We start from the raw sequence: 16,938 nt of genomic DNA, 5'->3' as shown, positions 1-16,938 counted from the left end.
AGCTTCAACATCAGTCCTTCCAATGAACACCCAGGACTGATCTCCTTTAGGATGGACTGGTTGGATCTCCTGGCAGTCCAAGGGACTCTCAAGAGTCTTCTCCAACACCACAGTTCAAAAGCATCAATTCTTCGGCCCTCAGCTTTCTTCACCGTCCAACTCTCACATCCATACATGACCACTGGAAAAATCACAGCCTTGACTAGACGGACCTTGGTTGGCAAAGTGATGTCTCTGCTTTTTAATATGCTGTCTAGGTTGGTCATAACTTTCCTTCCAAGGAGTAAGCATCTTTTAATTTCATTGCTGCAATCACCATCTGCAGTGATTTTGGAGCCCAGAAAAGTAAAGTCAGCCACTGTTTCCCCATTATCTGCCAGTAGTACATTAGCACATATAAAAAGAGTAGGCCAGAAAAAATTTAATTTTGGGGTGGCTAATCAAAAACAGGTGGAGACTGGGACTTCTCGGGTGGTCCAGTGGTTAAAATCTGCCTGCCAATGCAGGAGACACAGGTTTGATCCTTGGTCAGGGAACTAAGACCCCACATATTGTGGAACAACTAAGCCCGTGGGCCACAACTACTGAGCCCGTGCACCTACAGCCTGTACTCTGCAACAAGAGAAGTCACCTCAACAAGAAACCCTTGCACCTCAGCTAGAAACTAGCCCCCACTCATTGTAACTAGAGAAATTCCATGCACAGCAATGAAGACCCAGCAGAGCCATAAATAAATAAAACAGGTGGAGATCAGTGCAGCATTTTGCACCAGTATTTTGCTTACTTTGGATGTATGTAATATATTTGTACGTATTTTGGATATATGGACCTGGAAAAGCCTAGCCTAAAGGAGAAGGAATAAGGGAGTTTGGGTTATTTTACTTGTCTAAGGACAGCCAAATAAAGTCCTTCAAAGTAATTATTCCATATTCTTCATTGTCACTAATTATCAAATTTCATATATTTTCCTTCATTTTCTTCACATTAAAAACTTCTCCCCCATTATAATAATATGTAAAATTATCAAAAGGCTCTAAGTTAATCTGGAAACAGAAGCAAGTAAGAATGAAGACAGTTCAAGAAAAAATTTAGAAACCACTAGCCATGTCTGTTATTATTCATTTTAATATTTAAAATAAGTGGGACTTTTAAAATTAGAAAAGTACAAAGATGGAATACTCAATATATGAAACCCTAACCATTTCCATTTCTTCAAGAAAATTAGAGATACCAAAGGAACATTTCATGCAAAGATAGGCTCGATAAAGGACAGAAATGGTATGGACTGCCGGAGTCCAGCTCCAGCAGGTCCAGGGGTTCCCTCAGGATGGACGGCGTCAGCGATACGAATGAGAAGACACAGCGAGTCTCGGTGTTTCCAAGTGTCTTCTGACCTTATTGTTTTTAAGACAGCGTTTATATTTTTAGTGGTACATAGAAACAAATGTAAAGTATAGAGTCATGCCAGATCAGCTCGATGGATCAGCAGTTTTTGATCCATATCGGAACCAGAACACTGTTTGTGTTTCTAAGTTATAAAAGGTTTAAAATTGTTTACATCATCTTCTGGCCCAGAGGCCTGCTAACATCTTGTGACTCTTTTATTGATAAGGGTTGATCAGCCAGGACACTTTTGTATCAGGCACAGCAGGAAAGAATTCATTAATAGAAAGTTTCAAGGTAAAACCTGTTTTCGGTAATTTACTCTATGCCTTGAGCTTAACAGAAAAGAATGTGGTTCCATAAAGTCATAGTACAGCAAGCTGAAACAATATAGCACAAAGGTCAGTTCTTAGCAAAATCACCAGCTGAATTAATGACTGTCTTATTATTTGTATTAAAGCTAAACTTTTATTTATACAAATCTCTAATTGTTATGCTTTCATTATATAGGCTAAATACGTTAAGAGTAGAAAAGGCATAATGAGTAAGTATAGACTAAGTTACAGTTTTATAAAGCAACATTTCTTATATTTTCTAACAAGCCTTTCTTCCTACAAAGGGCTCTGTGCCCATTGGGGCTTTCTGTGTGGAGGCTCTCAATGCTGTTCTGTTGTTAAGGGGCAGTCAAGCACATTAGCTCCAAAGGCACAGGTACATTTATTAAACAAACCAATATGCTAGCAAGAGGAATTTAGATTAGCATATTTTATATCCCAGATAATTTTATTTAGGGTGCTACCGTTCAGGGGCCTTGTCAATTGAGATTTCAGATTGATCTATTTTAGAAGAGAATCAGGAAAAGCCTTTTTTCTAAGTCACAGAAAATAAGAAGAGGTTTATTGTAGCAAACATCAGAAAGACAGATATCATCGTCAAGTTGAGTGCTGAGGCAGCCTTCTGAGAATCCCTGAGGGCTGAGAAGCTGTGCTCAATCAGCCCTCTACCTCATGACTCTTGTCATGGGTGGGATCTCGTGAGCTGGCTCCCGGCAATGGACCTAACAGAAGCAGAAGATATTAAGAAGAAATGGCAAGAATACACAGAAGAACTTCACAAAAAAGATCTTCACGACCCAGATAATCACGGTGGCGTGATCACTCACCTAGAGCCAGACATCCTGGAATGTGAAGTCAAGTGGGCCTTGGAAAGCATCACTACGAACAAAGCTAGTGGAGGTGATAGAATTCCAGTTGAGCTATTTCAAATCCTCAAAGGTGATGCTGTGAAAGTGCTGCACTCGATATGCCAGCAAATTTGGAAAACTCAGCAGTGGCCACAGGACTGGAAGAGGTCAGTCTTCGTTCCAATCCCAAAGAAAGGCAATGCCAAAGAATGCTCAAACTACCGCACAGTTGCACTCATCTCACATGCTAGTAAAGTAATGCTCAAAATTCTCCAAGCCAGGCTTCAGCAATACGTGAACCGTGAACTTCCAGACGTTCAAGCTGGTTTTAGAAAAGGCAGAGGAACCAGAGATCAAATTGCCAATATCTGCTGGATCATCGAAAAAGCAAGACAGTTCCAGAAAAACATCTATTTCTGCTTTATTGACTATGCCAAAGCCTTTGACTGTGTGGATCACAATAAACTGTGGAAAATTCTGAAAGAGATGGGAATACCAGACCATCTGACCTGTCTCTTGAGAAACCTGTATGCAGGTCAGGAAGCAACAGTTAGAACTGGACATGGAACAACAGACTGGTTCCAAATAGGAAAAGGAGTACATCAAGGCTGCATATTGTCACCCTGCTTATTTAACTTATATGCAGAGTACATCATGAGAAACGCTGGGCTGGAAGAAACACAAGCTGGAATCAAGACTGCCGGGAGAAATATCAATAACCTCAGATATGTGGATGACACCACCCTTATGGCAGAGAGCGAAGAAGAACTAAAGAGCCTCTTGATGAAGGTGAAGGAGGAGAGTGAAAAAGTTGGCTTAAAGCTCAATGTTCAGAAAACTAAGATCATGGCATCTGGTCCCATCACTCCATGGGAAATAGATGGGGAAACAGTGGAAACAGTGTCAGACTTTATTTTTTTGGGCTCCAGAATCACTGTGATGGTGACTGCAGCCATGAAATTAAAAGACGCTTACTCCTTGGAAGGAAGGTTATGGCCAACCTAGATAGCATATTTAAAAGCAGAGACATTACTTTGCCAACAAAAGTCCATCTAGTCAAGGCTATGGTTTTTCCAGTGGTCACGTATGGATGTGAGAGTTGGACGGTGAAGAAAGCTGAGCGCCGAAGAATTGATGCTTTTGAACTGTGGTGTTGGAGAAGACTCTTGAGAGTCCCTTGGACTGCAAGGAGATCCAATCAATCCATCCTAAAAGAGATCAATCCTGGGTGTTCATTGGAAGGTCTGATGTTGAAGCTGAAACTCCAATACTTTGGCCACCTCATGCGAAGGGTTGACTCATTGGAAAAGACCCTAATGCTGGGTAGGGTTGGGGGCGGGAGGAGAAGGGGACAACAGAGAATGAGATGGTTGGATGGCATCACCGACTCAATGAACATGGGTTTGGGTAGACTCCGGGAGTTGGTGATGGACAGAGAGGCCTGGCGTGCTGCAATTCATGGGGTCGCAAAGAGTCGGACACGACTGAGCGACTGAACTGAACTGAACCGAACCATTTCCAAACTATGTAAACAGAGAAGCCAAAAAACACAGCTATCAAACTGTCAAGGGAAAAGATATAAGAAAATATGAGTGACCCAGCAAAGAAAAAAAAAAGAACAAGAGATATAAACCTGAGAAACTTAAAATTACTTTTATTTCTTGCTCTTAGATCAAGAACTAAGAAAAATGGGGGAGCAACTAGAGAGAACACTCAATACTATAAAGCTAAATACTTCAGTTTTCAGTGAAGAGTATTACACATCTTTGTTCAATTTCTTCCTGGTCATTAGATGATTTTTGGTATACTGCACTTTGTAATTTTACTGTCTAATTTTTTCTTGTTACTTTGTAGAGACTGATTTTAGCAATACTGACTCTGTATGTAGCAACCTTATTAAACATACTTAATTCCAACAGTTGGCAAATTGTCTTGGCTATTAAGTACACAGAAAAGCCAACTTTTACATTTGTCATTTCTTTTTTCTTGCTTTATTGCATTGGGTAGGACTTCCAGCATAGTATAGAAGAGACAAGTAGCTATCTTTTAACGACTTCTGAGGAATAGCACTTTTCACCATAAGTATGGAGGTGTTCATAGACACGCTCCCATTACAGGGTTTCCCCACCATTGTTCCACAGAAATTTAGGGATCCATAAGATGTCACTAGGTGTACCATTAGAAATTGTGATTTAAAAAAATGACTTACAGGAGCAAAAAAGCAGCTCTGCTCATATAACAGGAAATTTGGGGAAAATTCTAAACAAGGAATCTTTCATACTGGGGCTCAACTGCCCCCTTCTGATCTGCTGTTGTAAATGTTGCAAAACATGACCATGTAGTAATAAAAGTAAAATTCTGTGAGTTGTTCATACTTTTGGAGACATTTTTTGTAAAGTTAGTATTACTTGTTGTTTCATCTTTTATTAGTGACTGTTTTCTAAACACGTCCAACAGTTCACTGTGATAATTTCTGAAGGTGAGATCTGTGATAGAAGAAGATTCTAAGCCTAACCCATGAACAATCTTAACCAGGTTGTTGTTCTTTAGTCGCTCCATCGTGTTCAACCCTTTGCAATCCCATGGACCATAGCACACCACGCTCCTCTATCCGTGGGATTTCCCAGGCAAGAATACTGGAGTGGGTTGCCATTTCCTTCTCAGGGGATCTTCCCAACCTGGGGATTGCACCTGTGTCTTCTGCATTGGCAGATGGATCCTTTACTACTGAGCCACCAGGGAGGCCTCTCTAATCATTAGGTTGGTAGAACTATCATCTTCTAAGCCATTTCACTGCACCAGGGCAACAAGAGATACCAAAAGAGCCTACCATTACAATGAGAGCTAGTAACCAATGTATTTTACCTGGCCTGATAATCCATGGGGTCCTATTCCATTATTCACCACTATGGCAAACAACTTATAACGGTCCCAACAAAACTGAAAAGACACTTAAGCAGAAGTAACAGGCACTGGACAAGTCAAGGTACTTACCATTTTAAATAGCTATTGGAAACCTCAAACCAAACAGAGTAGAAGTTTCTTTTTAAAAAGTTACTTTCAGTGAAAAGGCTCAGGAAGCAAGTTACAGTAAAACTTATTACCCAGAAAAGGGGGATTGGGGGATATCCCACTGCTAGCAGGAACCTTAATAATGCCATCATATCAAATGACAGTGAGTAAAATGTGCATTATGAGAAACTGAAAAGTATCAAATAGTTTAAGTCAACGAACTGATGACATATCACATGATGCTGATGAGGCATATTTAATAAACTGAGAAACAACAGCTTGTCTATCTAGGCTGACAAACCAACAGATTTCACCAATAAATGTCATGCAGTAACATCTGTAAAGTTTTTAAAGATGGTGAATTTCAAGAAAAACTTTGCTACTGCAAAGAACAACCATGAACAAGCAAAGAGAAGGACATTTAAGGTGGTGTCTTTATATCTGGAAACAAAGGTCTCTCTTGAAGAACTGTGCTAGTATTCTCATTGATGTGTCCAATCAATGGCTGGCTCAGTACAAGGTTTTACCTCTCTTGTTTAAAAAAATAAAAATACACACACACACACACACACACACATATATAAGTAATGATGTTACCACAACATACTGATTCCTTCAGAGAGGTACCAGTATCAAAAACCTTTGGAAATGAAATGAAAAATGTCTTAAATAATGGTACAAAAATGGTCTGCTTTACTACACAAAGACCAGTACACTTGGGCATAGAAATCTCCTGCTGCATACAGAAATCCAGTGGCTTAGCTGATTTCTCTCAAAGAACATTTAAGCTGACAGGTGAGTTACAGAAATGCTTTCAAGAAAATGGGAGACCATACTTCACTGAGTGCTCTGAAGATGAAAAAGGACCGCAGAAGCCAGCTTTTTTTTGCAGACTCTTTTTTTTTTTAATTATATGAACCAGTTGAACAAGTTTCTGCAAGGCTCTAGAAAAAAATGTCCTGACTTACAGTGACTTCTGATTTTCAAAAGAAAACAGAATCTTTGGAAAAATCATGTAGCAAAAGGAAATCCTGCTGTTTGGGCTTGAGAGCAAGGAAGGAGGTAGGCAAGTCTCAAGTGTTACTGAAATGTAGATGTAGAAGGACGACATGACAAAAATCAAACAATATTTTCCCTCCCTTTCAATGAAAAAGTATGCCTGGCTGAAGGACTATTTCTTTCTCTGGCTTGTCTGCTCATTTGTGAACAAGTAAACTGTCTATCTGGGTAAGGTTAAGAAAAAAAATTAAAGGAGCTTCCCTGGTAGCTCAGTGGATTTGATCCCTGATCTGAGAAGATCCTGCATGCTGCGGAGCAGCTAAGCCCGTGTGCCGCAACTACGGAGCCTGTGCCCTACAGCCTGGGAGCCACAACTACTGAAGCCCTCGCATCCGAGAATCCCCACTCCACAAGAGAGTCACTGCAGCGAGAAGCCTGCGCATCACCACGAGAGAGCAGCCCCCACTCGCCGCAGCTAGAGAAAAGCCCACGCAGCAAAGAAGACCCAGCACAGCCAAAAACAAACTAATTTTTAAAAATTAAAGAAAAAACTGAAGTTTACCTATACTACCGACTTGCATTAGAGTTGACATCCTTTCTGGAGAGGAGGACCCTCACACATATAAAAAGAGTAGGCTAATAAATAGGGCTAAATACATACAAAGAAAATCACATTCTCTACTTAAACGAATAATTATTATTGGCTATGATAGTCACAACTTACATATTAAGTAATGTACATGAGCTGTAGGTATAAAAATTTTTTTAAACAAGAGTTCCCTGAGACCTAAAAATTATTTCAAGGCTTCCTTCAGAGTAACAAGTTTGAGAAAGGCCATTCTATTGTCCTAAGGAACTGTGCTTCTATTACTAACTTGTTACAAGTTTTATCATAAACAGGTGTCAGCTTTTATCAGAAGCATTGTCTGTATCTAAAATGATCCCATGATTTTTATTTGTTCTGTTAATATGGCTCACACTGATTGATTTTCAAATAGTAAAAACTCTTAATATTCTTAAAGTAAACTCTACTTCATCATGACATATTATACTTCTTAGATACGAATGGATTTGATTTGTTCCTATCTTTTTAAGGATTTTTACACCTGTATTTATGAAAGATACTGATCTATAATTTAAATTCACTTAAAACTGTAAATAAATCCAGGTTCTTGACCCAACTCTGCTGTCAACCAAAGCTGTGCCTATGAGTTAGTCATTTAATTTCTCTGAATTCCAGAGTTTGGAAATTCAAATATGATTGCCTGAATTAATTCAGACAGAAGCTAGCCGAGTGGTTTTCAACCGTCAGTGTGAATCAGAATCACCTGAAGGGCTTTTGAAACCCCAGACTGCCAAGCTGCACCCCCCCGAGTTTCAGATCAGTAGGCCTAGGAAAGGGCCCAAGAATATGCACTTCTTACAAGTCCCCGGGGGATGCTGACACCACTGGTTGGAGAATGACACTTTGAGAACCACTGAGCTAGGCTAAACCACACTCATGTTTTCAGCATGATGTTTTACATAACTGAGGTACAACCACCTAAACAGGTAACATAGTGAGATCAAGAGAAAACTTATTCGATCAAAAACAAAGTGCACCATTAACTTGGCATCTGAGAACTAGAACAGTGTCCCATATGGAGCTAATGGTGTCCGCTGAACCCTTTCCATATAATTTCTACTTAATTCTCATTAAGCAATTAAAGAGAGAGCTTCCATCAAAGATACACATAAAGATATATATATATATATAAAGAGAGCTCTTCCATTAAAGATATACTGAATGAATAAACTACGAGGAGCATTTTGTGTTGCCTTTTTTGCTTTCTTTCTAAGTTCTTGGCTTTATCAGCTCTTCAGAGTTGAAGACTTTCAAGAAAGAGTTTACAGATCATCTTTCATATGTACTCTTTCCCTTTCAAAACAGAGCCACTCTCTTTTTATTAAAAAAAAAAAAAGAAAAAAAAGGTTTTAACTCTCACCTCCACCCAGAATTTATAATGCATTGCCTGAAGGTATAATTAAACTCCAGGACTCAAGTCAAAAAAAAAAAAAATGCTCTTTGGGGGAAGCCTTCAAAAATGATAATTGAAGTATCATAAACTATCCACTATAGACAGGGCTTCTGGCTTCTTCCCATTCTAAATATTTTTCTGCGAGTTAAAAATAGGACCCTTGCTAGGACATTCTAAATTCTGAATTCTCATGAATTACAGTTTGTGGACAATTGAGAGCCGAACCTTTCAATAACTCTGTCTCTTCCATCTCCACACACCCCACATTCATGCCATACTGTCCAACAACACCTTGCTTTTAGGGGAGAATCTCCAAGGAAAGGAACCATTGATAAGAAACCTCTAATGATAAAAGTAAACTTTTTTCAAGTATTTTCAGATAAGTAATCTCTTCAGTAATTCTCAAAATCCATTCCTTGAACATTTATTAGCTTGAAGGAAAAGCACATTTAAAGAACTGAAGAAAAATCAGTAAAGGAGGTTGATTCTTTTAAATGTGACAAATATTTTCTGGGACTACCAAAATGTTCAAATTACACTACATAAAATGCACAGGCAAAAACCACATATGAACTGTTTTAGACTGAGTGTGCATTATTCAATGTGGTAGTTAAAAGCTACTCAATCAAATCATACCATGAAATTTTTATTCTAATTAGTCAATTCTCATTACATCTTTTAAATAGTTTAATATTTCTACCTCCTATTGAAAAAATAAGTCATAGCTAGCTAAAAAACCAATTCGTTTTCAGCAAAAGTATCCTTCTTCATTAATCATCCCAAAATAAAATTTACAGTTACTTCTGAACCATTCCCTTTATTTATAACTAAAGGCTGAATATTAGAGATTAGAAGATACATACACACACATTTAGAAAAGGAGTAACATGATTTAACACACCCTTGCTTCATAAACATTTGATTACTTCATTTTTAACAATGCAATGGAACATGATGGCAAACCACATATTTAATTATTATAAAAATGAACAAATTCATTCTTTTTATGCATGTAATTTTAAACTCAACTACCTTAGTAGTAACTGTTAGTATTCATTCCATACTATATTTCTTAGTGATTATTACTTACAATATTAACCTGTTCATTCAAACTTGATAGTAAAAGATCATAAGATTATTAGACCTTAGAAGATGGCACTCATCTTCTGCAAGAACACCAAAATCTCAACTAGCTCCTGCACAATCTTCAAGAGGAGAATGTTGGAACCCACCAAAAAAAGATACACTATGTCCAAGGGCAAAGAAGAAGCCACAGCAAGATGGTAGGAGGGACACAATCACATTTAAAATCAAATACCTCATACCTGCCAGAGATGCTTGGAGGTCACAAACAAAACCTTGTCCGCACCAGAACCAGGGGAAGAAGCAGTGACCCCGACAGGAGACTGAGTCAGACCTGCCTGTGAGTGTTTCAGAGTCTCCTGCGGAGGCCTGGGTCAGCAGTGGCCTGCCTTGGGGACAGGGGCTCTGACAGCAGCAGTCCTGGGAGGGGTGACGTGTGGCTTAAGTCCTCTTAGAGGAGGTCACCATTAGCCCCTAAAATACAGAGCCGCCAGGAAGGTGATACACAAACTGGAGAACAATTATACCAAAAAAGTTCTCGCACTATTGCAAAAGTTCTAGGTCCCACAACAGACTTCTCAACCTGCAAATCCAACAAAGGGACTGAGAATCCCCAGGGAATCTGACTTTGAAGGTCAGCAGGACTTGATATAGAACTTCCACAGGGCGGGGGAAACAGAGACTCTTGGTGGGCACAGACAAAACCGTGTGCTCACCAGGACCCAGGAGAAAGGAGCAGTGATCCCACAAGAGACTGAGCCAGACTTGGCTGTGAGTGTTTGGGAGTCTCTGGCAGAGGCGAGGGTTGACAGTGGCCTGCCGTGGGGTCAGGGACACTGCCTTGCTGGCATAAGTCTTTTTGGAAGAGATTAGAGGTCGCCATTACTGCCATTACCCCCACCATAACTAGGCCTCAGGCCAAACTAAAGGGAGGGAATACAGCCCCACCCATCAGTAGAAAACTGAATTAAAGATATACTGAGCATGGCCTTGTTCACCAGAGCAACACCCAGTTATCCGTACTGTCATCAGGAAGCTTGCACAAGCCTCTTATCCTCATCCATCAGAGGGTAGACAGAATGAAAACCATAATCACAGAAAACTAGCCAAACCGATCACATGGATTACAGCTTTGTGTAACTTAATGAAACTATCAGCCATGCCATGTAGGGCCACCCAAGACGAACAGGTTATGGTGGAAAGTTCTGACAAAACGTGGTCCACTGGAGAAGGGAATGGCAAATCACTTCAGTAGTCTTGCCTTGAGAACCCCATGAACTGTATGAAAAGGGAAAAAGATGTGACACTGAAAGATGAACCCCCTCAGGTCAGTAGATGACCAATATGCTACTGGAGAAGAGCAGAGAAATAGCTCCAGAAAGAATGAAGAGGCTGAGCCAAAGCGGAAATGACACACATTTCATGCAAAGATAGGCTCGATAAAGGACAGAAATGGTATGGACCTAACAGAAGCAGAAGATATTAAGAACAGGTGGCAAGAATACACAGAAGAACTGTACAAAAAAGATCTTCACGACACAGATAATCACGATGGTGTGATCACTCACCTAGAGCCAGACATCCTGGAATGGGAAGTCAAGTGGGCCTTAGAAAGCATCACTACGAACAAAGCTAGTGGAGGTGATGGAATTCCAGTTGAGCTATTTCAAATCCTCAAAGGTGATGCTGTGAAAGTGCTGCACTCGATATGCCAGCAAATTTGGAAAACTCAGCAGTGGCCACAGGACTGGAAGAGGTCAGTCTTCGTTACAATCCCAAAGAAAGGCAATGCCAAAGAATGCTCAAACTACCGCACAATTGCACTCATCTCACATGCTAGTAAAGTAATGCTCAAAATTCTCCAAGCCAGGCTTCAGCAATACGTGAACCGTGAACTTCCAGATGTTCAAGCTGGTTTTAGAAAAGGCAGAGGAACCAGAGATCAAATTGCCAATATCCGCTGGATCATCGAAAAAGCAAGAGAGTTCCAGAAAAACATCTATTTCTGCTTTATTGACTATGCCAAAGCCTTTGACTGTGTGGATCACAATAAACTGTGGAAAATTCTGAAAGAGATGGGAATACCAGACCATCTGACCTGTCTCTTGAGAAACCTGTATGCAGGTCAGGAAGCAACAGTTAGAACTGGACATGGAACAACAGACTGGTTCCAAATAGGAAAAGGAGTACATCAAGGCTGCATATTGTCACCCTGCTTATTTAACTTATATGCAGAGTACATCATGAGAAACGCTGGGCTGGAAGAAACACAAGCTGGAATCAAGATTGCCGGGAGAAATATCAATAACCTCAGATATGCAGATGACACCACCCTTGTGGCAGAGAGTGAAGAAGAACTAAAGAGCCTCTTGATGAAGGTGAAGGAGGAGAGTGAAAAAGTTGGCTTAAAGCTCAACGTTCAGAAAACTAAGATCATGGCATCTGGTCCCATCACTCCATGGGAAATAGATGGGGAAACAGTGGAAACAGTGTCAGACTTTACTTTTTTGGGCTCCAGAATCACTGCTGATGGTGACTGCAGCCATGAAATTAAAAGACGCTTACTACTTGGAAGGAAGGTTATGGCCAATATAGATAGCATGTTTAAAAGCAGAGACATTACTTTGCCAACAAAAGTCCGTCTATTCAAGACTATGGTTTTTCCAGTGGTCATGTATGGATGTGAGAGTTGGACGGTGAAGAAAGCTGAGCGCCGAAGAATTGATGCTTTTGAACTGTGGTGTTTGAGAAGACTCTTGAGAGTTTCTTGGACTGCAAGGAAATCCAATCAATCCATCCTAAAAGAGATCAATCCTGGGTGTTCATTGGAAGGTCTGATGTTGAAGCTGAAGCTCCAATACTTTGGCCACCTTATGCGAAGGGTTGACTCATTGGAAAAGACCCTGATGCTGGGTTGGATTGGGGGCGGGAGGAGAAGGGGACGACAGAGGATGAGATGGTTGGATGGCATCACCGACTCGATGAACATGGGTTTGGGTAGACTCCGGGAGTTGGTGATGGACAGAGAGGCCTGGCGTGCTGCAATTCATGGGGTCGCAGAGAGTTGGACGCGACTGAACTGAACTGAACTGAACTGTGGATGTGTCTGCTGGTGAAAGTAAACTCCAATACAATAAAGAACAATATTGCATAGGAACCTGGAATGTTAGGCCCATGAATCAAGGTAAATCAATGTTAGGTCCCTATCCAAGGTTTGGTTGTGGTCAAACAGGAGATGGCACGAGTGAACATGGACATTTTAGGAAACAATGAACCAAAATGGATGGGAATGGGCAAATTTAATTTAGATGGCCATTATATCTACTACTTGGCCAAGAATCCCTTAGAAGAAATGGAGTAGCCCTCATAGTCAACGAAAGAGTCCGAAATGCAGTATTTGGATACAATCTCAAAACCGACAGCATGATCTTGTTTCAAGGCAAACCATTCAATATCACAGTAATCCAAGTCTATGCCCCAACCACTAACGCCAAAGAAAATGAAGTTGAATGATTCTCTGAAGACCTACAAGACCCTCTGGAACTAACACCAAAAAGAAAAGATGTCCTTTGCATCATAGGGAACTGGAAAGCAAAAGTAGGAAGTCAAGAGATACCTGGGTAAGAGGTAAGTTTGGCCTCAGAGTACAAAATGAAGCAGGGTAAAGACTAACAGAGTTTTGTCAAGAGAACGTGTTGGTCAGAGCAAAGACCCTTTTGCAAAAACCCAAGAGATGACTCTGCACATGGACATCACCAAATGGTCACTACCGAAATCCAACTGACTGTGTTCTTTACAGTCGAAGATGGAGAAGCTCTATACAGTCAGCAAAAACAATACCTGGAGCTGACTGTGGCTCAGATCATCAGCTCCTCATTGTAAAATTCAGGCTCAAATTGAAGAAAAGTAGGGAAAACCACTAGCCATTCAGGTATGTACTAAATCAAATCCCTTATACAGTGGAAATGACAAATAGATTCAAGGGATTATATCTGATAGAGTACCTGAAGAACTATGGACTGAGGTTTGTGACACTGTACAGGAGGCAGTGATCAAAACCATCCCCAATAAAAAGAAAGGCATAAAAGGCAGGTTGTCTGAGTCCCTACAAACAGCTGAAAAATGAACAGAAGTGAAAGGCAAAGGAGAAAAGGAAAGTTATATCCATCTGAATGCAGAGTTCCAAAGAATAGCAGAGATAAGAAAGCCTTCCTCAGTGATCAATGCAAAGAAATAGAGGAAAACAAAAGAAAGGGAAAGACTAGAGATCTCTTCAAGAAAATCAGAGATACCAAGGGAACATTTCACGCAAAGATGAGCACTATACAGGACAGAAACGGTATGGACCTAACAGAAGCACAAGATATTAAGAATACAAAGAAGAACTATACAAAAAATGTCTTAATGACCCAGATAACCACAAAGGTGTGGTCACTCACCTAGAGCCAGACATCCTGGAGTGTGAAGTCAAGTGGGCCTTAGGAAGCACTACTATGAACAAAGCTAGTGGAGGTGATGGAATTCCAGCTGAGCTGTCTCAAATCCTAAAAGATGGTGCTGTTAAACTGCTGCACTCAATATGCCAGCAAATTTGGAAAACAGTGGCCACAGAACTGGAAAAGGTCAGTTTTCATTCCAATTTCAAAGAAGGGCAATGCCAAAGAATGTTCAAACCATCGCACAACTGTGTTCATTTCACATGCTAGCAAAGTAATGCTCAAAACTCTCCAAGCTAGACTTCAACAGTACATGAACCAAGAACTTCCAGATATATAAGCTGGATTTAGAAAAGGCAGAGGAACCCGAGATCAAATTGCCAGTATCTGCTGGATCATAGAAAAAGCAAGAGTTCCAGAAAAACATCTACTTCTGCTTCATTAACTATGCTAAAGCCTTTGTCTGTGTGGATACAACAAACTGTGGAAAATTCTTCAAGACATGGGAATACCAGACCACCTGACTTGCCTCCTGAGAAATCTATATGCAGGTCAAGAAACAACAGCTAGAACCGGACATGGAACAACAGACTGGTTCCAAATAGGGAAAGGAGTACGTCAAGGCTGTATATTGTCACCCTGTTTATTTAACTTATATGTTGTGTACATCATGCAAAATGCTGGACTGGATGGAGCACAAGTTGGAATCAAAATTGCCAGGAGAAATATCAATCACCTCAGATACACAGATGACACCACCCTTATGGCAGAAAGTAAAGAGGAACTATAGGGCCTCTTGATGAAGGTGAAAGAGGAGAGTGAAAAACCTGGCTTAAAACTCAACATTCAGAAAAGTAAGATCATGGCATCCAGTCCCATCACTTCATGGCAAAGAGATGGGGGGGGGGGATGGAAACAGTGACAGACTTTATTTTCTTAGGCTTCAAAATCACTGCAGATGGTGACTGCAGCTATGAAATTAAAAGACGTTTGCTCCTTGGAAAAACAGCTATGACAAACCTAGACAATGGATTATAGGTGCATTTAATTACATGGCTGCAGTCCCTGTCCACAGTGATTGCTGACAAAGGTACACAGAGTCAAAGTTGTCAAAGCTATGGTTTTTCCAGTACGCATGTAGAGATATGAGAGTTGGACCATAAAGAAGGCTGAGCACCAAAGAACTGATGCTTTCGAACTGTGGCACTGGAGAAGACTCTTGAGAGTTCCTTGGACGGTAAGATCAAACCAGTCAATTCTAAAGGAAATCAACCCTGAATATTCATTGGAAGGACAGATGCTGAAGCTCCAATACTTTGGCCACCTGATGCAAACTCACTGGAGAGACCCTGATGCTAGGAAAGATTGAAGGCAGGAGGAGAAGGGGATGACAGAGGATGAGATCGTTGGATGGCATCACTGACTCAGTGGACATGAGTGTGAGCAAACTCTGGGAAATAGTCAAGGACAGGGAAGCCTGGCGTGCTACAGTCCATAGGGTCACAAAGTGTTGGAAGACTGAGCGACTGAACAAAACAACAACAGTAAAAGAAATTTAATGATAAAAAATAAGTTTGACATGTACCGTTGGCCCAACAGTGGAAACTAGTTTTATTAACCAAGAAAAAATTTCCATAAGTTGAATATGCTAAACCTTCAACATGACAGCTTTGGCAAACATATATTTATACACATAAAAATATTTCATTAAAAATTGCATTGGCAAACTGCTGAAACTAACGTTTTTATTTTTCAACTGCTTCTGAATATATAAAAAGTGCCCAAACGGAGAAGAGGAGGAAACTGATATAATCACTTATTTACTGAGTCTTGGTAAAACTTTTTTGACATATGTCATAGAACTAAACAAATGGTTAAGGACAAAGTAACAAATTCTTCAGCAAATTAGGCGATTCCCATTCTTCTGCATTCAACAAAACTGAAGGAGGACCTAATATTAATAGAATTGTCAACTGAGAAATGTTTGATGGTGAGTCACTATGTGATTTTTGGCACACAACTTGGAAGGTTTTCTACCACAAAATTTCTATTAGCATGAACATATTTATATCAACATTTTTATTTTTCAGCACTACAAAATCTCAAAATAAGACCAGAAATTGATGTCAAATCCTATTTCATTCTACTAATAAATATGATCTACAGATACAAGAACCAATGGAGAAAGACAGCTCCATTTATGTCATTAAAAATGGATTTCTGTTGTATAATTATTACAAAGTATATTTTAATCAAAATTTTAATGTATTTATGTTATTCCAAGCAACTATGTGGTAAGAACAGTTATAACTCAAACCAGAAAATATTTAAGTCTTATGGTCATAGGGAAAATATCCCTTATTGCATATACATATTGCCGTGACAAAGTTTGATAGATGATCAACAGAAGATTCCTGAACACTAAAATATGTAAAACTTGCATAAAATCTGGCAGGGGTAACAGAACTACCATACAAGTTGAAAGGGAAAATAATTAAAATTTCCAACCACTGAAGTTTGTTTTTACATTTTTAAAAAATGGCATTTAGATTCCCTAAGATAAATTTAAGAGTGCTATATTTTATTTAAGGGAGAAGGAAATGGCAACCCACTCCAGTATTCTTGCCTGGAGAATCCTGTGGACAGAGGAGCCTGGAGGGCTGCTGTCCATACGGTCGCACAGAGTCAGACACGACTGAAGCAACTTAGCATGCATGCATGCATGTTTTATTTAAAATATTAAAATATGCCAGCAATTTCATCCTGTGTCACTATGTATACTTTTGTTAAAACAGAAATAGACTGAGACATAGAAAACAAACTT

At 39.9% G+C, this 16,938-nt stretch overlaps 1 protein-coding gene across 4 annotated transcripts in view; it reads right to left on the bottom strand.

Moving 5' to 3' along the window:
• GTF2E2 (general transcription factor IIE subunit 2) overlaps nt 1-16,938 on the bottom strand; it is an 88,247-nt gene that overhangs the window by 46,434 nt on the left and 24,875 nt on the right. The gene's annotated exons all lie outside the window — the stretch shown is intronic.

This window comes from Giraffa tippelskirchi, chromosome 8 (genome assembly GCF_054371585.1).
Source record: "Giraffa tippelskirchi isolate mGirTip1 chromosome 8, T2T-mGirTip1v1.2.pri, whole genome shotgun sequence".
Lineage (NCBI taxonomy): Eukaryota > Metazoa > Chordata > Mammalia > Artiodactyla > Giraffidae > Giraffa > Giraffa tippelskirchi.
Note: the sequence above shows the minus strand (reverse complement) of the source record. Positions and strands in the feature narration are given on the sequence as shown.